Source organism: Ascaphus truei, unplaced genomic scaffold (genome assembly GCF_040206685.1).
Source record: "Ascaphus truei isolate aAscTru1 unplaced genomic scaffold, aAscTru1.hap1 HAP1_SCAFFOLD_1353, whole genome shotgun sequence".
Lineage (NCBI taxonomy): Eukaryota > Metazoa > Chordata > Amphibia > Anura > Ascaphidae > Ascaphus > Ascaphus truei.
Window position 1 is genome coordinate 20,396 of NW_027454232.1, and position 6,867 is coordinate 27,262.

At 53.1% G+C, this 6,867-nt stretch overlaps 1 long non-coding RNA gene across 1 annotated transcript; it reads left to right on the top strand.

The window, feature by feature from the left end:
* The first annotated feature begins 231 nt into the window (after nt 1-231).
* Nucleotides 232-6,529, top strand: LOC142475735 (uncharacterized). Its single transcript, XR_012791103.1, has 2 exons — nt 232-4,525; nt 4,559-6,529. It is a non-coding gene; the product is annotated as an uncharacterized LOC142475735 (long non-coding RNA).
* The last annotated feature ends 338 nt before the right edge of the window (nt 6,530-6,867 follow it).

The window sequence follows — 6,867 nt, forward strand, 5'->3', positions numbered from 1 at the left end:
AACCTTACAACAATAGAACATAATTTACTGGATGTTAATATTCCCTCTGCTGGTCTGTGCCATGGAAGGGGTTAATCTTTATCCTTCTCTCTCCCCCCTCCCCTTCTCTCTCCCCCTCCCCTTCTCTCTCCCCCCTCCCCTTCTCTCTCCCCCCTCCCCTTCTTTTTTCTTCTCTCCCCCTCCCTTCCTTCTCTCCTTCTCCCTTCCTTCTCTCCCTCTCCCTTCCTTCTCTCCCTCTCCCTTCCTTCTCTCCCTTCCAGGTGTTTGACAGCTCTGGCTCCTTCCTGTCCTATATAAACACCATGGCAGACCCCCTGTATGGGCCGCAGGGGCTGGCGCTCACCTCTGACGGGCATGTAGTTGTGGCAGACTCCGGAAATCACTGCTTTAAGGTGTACCGGTACCTACAGTGACCTTAGGGGGTGACGGAGAGGGCACAACCGGGCACAGAGCCAATCCTGCTCCTGTGTGTCAGACGCCATGTGAATTCAGCCAGCCTGGCTCTGCTTCGCTCCATGCCCCGCTCCGTGCTCCGCTCCCCGCCCCGTGCCCCGCCTAATTTGATGTTTCCATCTTATCTACTCCAAGCCAGTGGTGTCATGCCTGAAACGATGGGAGCGCCGCTCGTCTCCTCTCCACGCCCGGGGCGCTCTGTAAATAATGTGCCGCTCGTCTCCTCTCCACGCCTGGGATGCTCTGTAAATAATGTGCCGCTCGTCTCCACGCCCGGGACGCTCTGTAAATAATGTGCCGCTCGTCTCCTCTCCACGCCTGGGACGCTCTGTAAATAATGTGCCGCTCGTCTCCACGCCCGGGACGCTCTGTAAATAATGTGCCGCTCGTCTCCTCTCCACGCCTGGGACGCTCTGTAAATAATGTGCCGCTCGTCTCTTCTCCACGCCTGGGACGCTCTGTAAATAATGTGCCGCTCGTCTCCACGCCCGGGACGCTCTGTAAATAATGTGCCGCTCGTCTCCTCTCCACGCCTGGGATGCTCTGTAAATAATGTGCCGCTCGTCTCCACACCCGGGACGCTCTGTAAATAATGTGCCGCTCGTCTCCTCTCCACGCCCGGGACGCTCTGTAAATAATGTGCCGCTCGTCTCCTCTCCTCGCCCGGGATGCTCTGTAAATAATGTGCCGCTCGTCTCCTCTCCACGCCTGGGACGCTCTGTAAATAATGTGCCGCTCGTCTCCTCTCCACGCCCGGGACGCTCTGTAAATAATGTGCCGCTCGTCTCCTCTCCACGCCCGGGATGCTCTGTAAATAATGTGCCGCTCGTCTCCACGCCGGGGACGCTCTGTAAATAATGCACCACTTGTCTCCTCTCCACGCCCGGGACGCTCTGTACATAATGCTCCGCTCGTCTCCTCTCCACGCCCGGGACGCTCTGTAAATAATGTGCCGCTCGGCACAATCATGTCTGTGGTTCTCTCAGCTCCTCAAGTCTCTGCCCCCGTCTGGGAGTTGACTCTGCCCCGGATGGGAGTTGACTCTGCCCCGGATGGGAGTTGACTCTGCCCCGGATGGGAGTTGACTCTGGCCCTGGATGGGAGTTGGCTCTGGCCCTGGATGGGAGTTGGCTCTGGCCCTGGATGGGAGTTGGCTCTGGCCCTGGATGGGAGTTGGCTCTGGCCTCGGATGGCAGTTGGCTCTGGCCCCGGATGGCAGTTGGCTCTGGCCCCAGATGGCAGTTGGCTCTGGCCCCGGATGGCAGTTGGCTCTGGCCCCGGATGGCAGTTGGCTCTGGCCCCGGATGGCAGTTGGCTCTGGCCCCGGATGACAGTTGGCTCTGGCCCCGGATGGGAGTTGGCCCTGGCCCTGGATGGGAGTTGGCTCTGGCCCTAGATGGGAGTTGGCTCTGGCCCTGGATGGGAGTTGGCCCTGGCCCTGGATGGGAGTTGGCCCTGGCCCTGGATGGGTGTTGGCCCTGGCCCTGGATGGGAGTTTGTCCTGGCCCTGGATGGGAGTTGGTCCTGGCCCTGGATGGGAGTTGGCCCTGGATGGGAGTTGGCTCTGGCCCTGGATGGGAGTTGGTCCTGGCCCTGGATGGGAGTTGGCCCTGGATGGGAGTTGGCTCTGGCCCTGGATGGGAGTTGGCTCTGGCCCTGGATGGGAGTTGGCCCTGGCCCTGGATGGGAGTTGGCCCTGGATGGGAGTTGGCTCTGGCCCTGGATGGGAGTTGGCTCTGGCCCTGGATGGGAGTTGGCCCTGGCCCTGGATGGGAGTTGGCCCTGGCCCTGGATGGGAGTTGGCTCTGGCCCTGGATGGGAGTTGGCTCTGGCCCTGGATGGGAGTTGGCTGTTCTTTACTTCCTTCCTTTATATCAATCTCTCTCTTTCCCCCCTCCCCCCCTCCAGTGTGCCAAATAATGATCAACCAATCACAGGTCAGAACTTGTCTGCACCCCTCAAATAAATGAGAACCTGTCCCTTCCACCGCAGGGTGACACGCAGCCTGTCCCTCTCACCCCAGGGTGACATGCAGTCTGTCTATCCCACTGCAGGGTGACACAGTGACAAGCCGAGTGACAGTGTATGATAAGTGGGAAACGCTTGGGGTTATTGCGTTGGTAATAGGAATGTCTTGGCGCCTCTGAGTAGGGAACACGTGGGGTTATAGTGTTGGCGATAGGAATGTGTTGGCGCCTCTGAGTGGGGAACGCTTGGGGTTATTGCGTTGGCGATAGGAATGTCTTGGCGCCTCTGAGTGGGGAACGCTTGAGGTTATTGCGTTGGTGATAGGAATGTCTTGGCGCCTCTGAGTGGGGAACGCTTGGGGTTATTGCGTTGGCGATAGGAATGTCTCGGCGCCTCTGATGAATGTTTGTTTATATTATCTGTTTGGTTTTTATGATTTTTTTTTTTAATTGTACATTTATTTTTTTACTGATAATTTGCTGTTATTTTTGTGCACACGGTACGAGGCTTCACACCATGAATGTAACATTCACCTCATCACATGTATGGGCACCGCCAACCCCCACCACTGCGAGCGAAGGGGCTGGCAAAGTGACATGGACAATCAGTGACAGGGCTAATATGGAGTCATCATGGTCAGCAAGGGACAGGAAGTGACGGGGTTAATATGGAGCAATGGTCAGCGCTGGGTCACCAGTAGAGATGGAAGAAATCGTAAAAATTAGTTTGACGAAATTCCATTTAAATCCACATGCGAATTTCATACTCGCAAATCAGGGCAGATTCGTTCAAATTCGCCATTGGCTGCAATCCACAAAGAGATGAATCCATCGCACGTACTCACGCACTTCTAATGTTATCAGCAGTCGCCAGTAGTGTATATATCCCCTCAAACATCCCTCCAAATAAATTAGGGAGACACGTCTGTGCTGGAAAGGAGCACACCGGGGAGATATGTTAATGATATGCAAAGTATGTTTAAATGAGTCCGTCCCACACTTTCTAAAACCATTTCAACTATATGGAGCTCATAATAAGCCTGAGGCACCAGCCTAATAACTGGTGTCAGGCCCAACAGGACTAGAACCCACAGCCCTATTCGCGGATTGTCAATAATGTGTCCAGGATGTACTGTTCTTTGCCTCGAAAAGGGAAATCCGCAATTGCGGATGTTTTTCTTTCAGAGTGATCCATGGATCAAAGGAACCGTCTGATCCCAGGGGTTTCCAAATCTGCAAAAAATATTCCTCCATCTCTAGTCACCAGGGCAGTGACAGTAGGGACAGGTAGAAAAATTTGGCAGTGCACTGCCAGAAGGAACAGAAGGAGGCTCACGGTTTGCAGAAGCAAAAATATTTATTGCATGAAAAAATGGACCACTTAAATCAATAAAGTTGTATTTGTTCTAGGGTTCAGTGCACCGATAGAATGGCATTATCCTTAAGCTCAGGTCCCCTGCATTGTAAGGCGGGATGTGTTCATTACAATAAAGTTTGTTGATATGACGAGATCCTATTGTCCAATTAGGATCCGTCTAGGAGGAGATGCCATCCGATTGGTTGGACTGTCCGTGACGTCACCCGATAGCGCGATCGGCGCCAGGGTATACATTTCGGCTTCTTATGTCGTTATGTACACCTTGAGAAAGGGCATAATGCCTGAAACGCGTTGGTGGACTTTTGCTGTGACTTAGGGGGGACATTTGGTCCATTTTTTTATGCAATAAATATTTTTGCTTCTGCATATTGTGAGCCTCCTTCTGGCAGTGCACTGCCAAATGTTTCTACCTGTTGCTGCTGCTTACCTGGGAGATTGCACGCCTACCTAAACATCTGATGTTGGATACTCCAGGAGAAACAAAGTGAGTGTACTTTATGGGTCGCTGCACCCTTTTTTCTCTCTTACCACAATGGGACTTTGGTCTGTACTAATTATCAATGGTGCCGGTGGCATTAGGTACTAGTCCCCTAACCCTATTAGGGCAATCTTATGGTATTTCCTTATAAAGGAGTTTCTTCCAACTACAGATTATTATATTAAACAGGACTTGTTTTTCTGAGCACTGGCATTCTACATAGCAGTGACAGTGGGGAGTAAGGGACAGGCAGTGACGGGGGGATTGGGGACCAGGGGACAGGCAGTGGGGATCTAGCAATGGATGCAGGATGGGTTACTAAGCACTGCACTGCAGCAGAGTGACGGCATATGTGGGTGACAGGGAGTGATTGGGAAAGACATGGGCAAGTGAGAGGGACGGGATGGCAGATGGGTGTAGCACGAACCTGTGGGGTGGATGATAGGGGTTGGCACAGTCTGTGAAGGGTATCTGCCCCGGACACTAAACTTTGCCCTCTTTGGGTTTTAAGCACATTGATATCTGAAAGAAAAGCTCACTGCAAATAAATCCATTTGAACACTGCGTGTTAGACTGATTATTACACACAAGGGGCACGCATGTGGTATGTATATGTCCCTGTACACGTGAAAGCCAGGTAATGCGGACTACTTTATCATGTACAACATATTAAACAGCGCAGCGAGAATGTGAGGGGTGCCAAGCGTGTAATAAAGGGGTCACCCCCCCTCAGGCACCTCCTTCCACCACCTGGGAAGTGAGTGGTTAACCAGAAATGTACGTATAATACATATGTTCCCCTGCTTCATAACCAAGAGGTACGTCCCTTGGTTATCCTATTCCCACATTTAGAGGGAATTGATGTATTTGTATTCCCCCTGCCTCATGGCAAACTGTTTTATTTGCTAGATGTGTATATTGGTACAATTATGGTGTTTGTACCTGTGCAGTGTATGCAGCAACCACATACACTGGGATCCAGATGGGAGGGAAAGGGTTAATGTTAATTTTGTGTTTATGGCCCTTTGTCCCTTTTCCCGCCTTTGCAGGCTCCATTTTGCAGTTTCTCCATAGGTCGCCATTGGGGCTCCATATAACCCTATGGAGATTTCGCCGATTTGGGCCCGTTATCATCGAAGACCTGCAGGTGGCACCCGAGAGGAGGTGCGGCGGTTAACCATTGTAAGTCAATGGAGCCATTCATTTCAATGGGGATTCCTCGAGGTCGACCTCCAGGAACGGGTTGGCAGCCATCCAGACCGCAGACCGCAATAGCGGAAACATTGTCTTGAAGAGAGCTTTGATCACTCCCCGGTCAAGTTCAAATTCAATTGGCGTGGGAAACTTAGGTTCTAGGGCACCCAGGAATAAAATTATTTTTGCCCCTAGACCCTAGGTATCCCCTCACTTGACCCCAACCGGGTCCGAGAGTTAATGACCCTGGTAAAGGGTCGCGCTCGTTATAAGGGTCACACCATAGACTCTAACGGCGGAGGTAAAAGCCGCGAGTAAAAACGGCTAAGGCCCAGGACAGTGCACTCAGCGTCGCTGAGCCGGGCTGAGCCGCGTGCTGATGCGTGCGGAGGAGGAGAAACTTCCCCGAGAGCGGCAAGTTTGAAATTTGCCGCTCAGGGAAGCGGAGGAGGGGTCACGTGACCGCTCCCATCCAATGGGTCTGCAGCCGTCCCGGCAAGGCAGCACAGAGGTAGGTGTGTGTGTGTGTGTTGATGTGCCCCCTTCTGCCCGATCCCTGTGGCTGTCAGCCTGCGGGAGATGGAGGGGGCTTGCGCCGCCGGGGGGGGGGGGAGCGGGTGATGTGTCCCCCTTCTGCCCCGATCCTTGTGGCTGCCTCCCTGCCCGCGCGGGAGATGGAGGGGGGTTGCGCGGCCGCCAGGGGGGGGAGGAGGGAGCGGGTGATGTGTCCCCCTTCTGCCCCGATCATCGTAGCTGCCTCCCTGCCCGCGCGGGAGGTAGAGGAAGGGATTGTGTCCCGGAGCAGTGGTGGCAGCAAGGTGGTGTGTGTGTGTGTGATTATATATATATATATGTGTGTGTGTCTGTCTGTCTGTCTGTCTGTGTGCATGTGTGTGTGTAATGTGTGCATGTGTGCGTGTGCGCCCGCGTGTGATGTGCGTGCGTGCACGCGCGTGATGTGTGCGTGCGTGATGTGTGCGCGCGTGATGTGTGCGCGCGTGATGTGTGCGAATATATTTATCAAAGTTGCACAATGTTAATAAATAATTTATTCTCACATGTCTTTTTTTTTCATTTTTAAAATATTATATAATATACACACACACACACACATATACACACACACACACACAGGTTCCCCAGTGACACACAAACACACAGACCACTTCAAAGTGACACACACACACACACTGATGGCTACCAAGTGACACACAGTGATACCCGCCTCCCAAGTGCGCTTGCTGTCTCCTCTGCCAGGACAGCAAAAAGCTCCTGGTAGAGCGAGCGGCAGCAAGCAATAGCGAGCAGCAGCACCTAAGCACTTACTATGTCCCAGGCTTAAGTCGGGATGAGCAGAAACCTGGAACCCATAACTCCGGTTCTGTTCAACCTAGAGG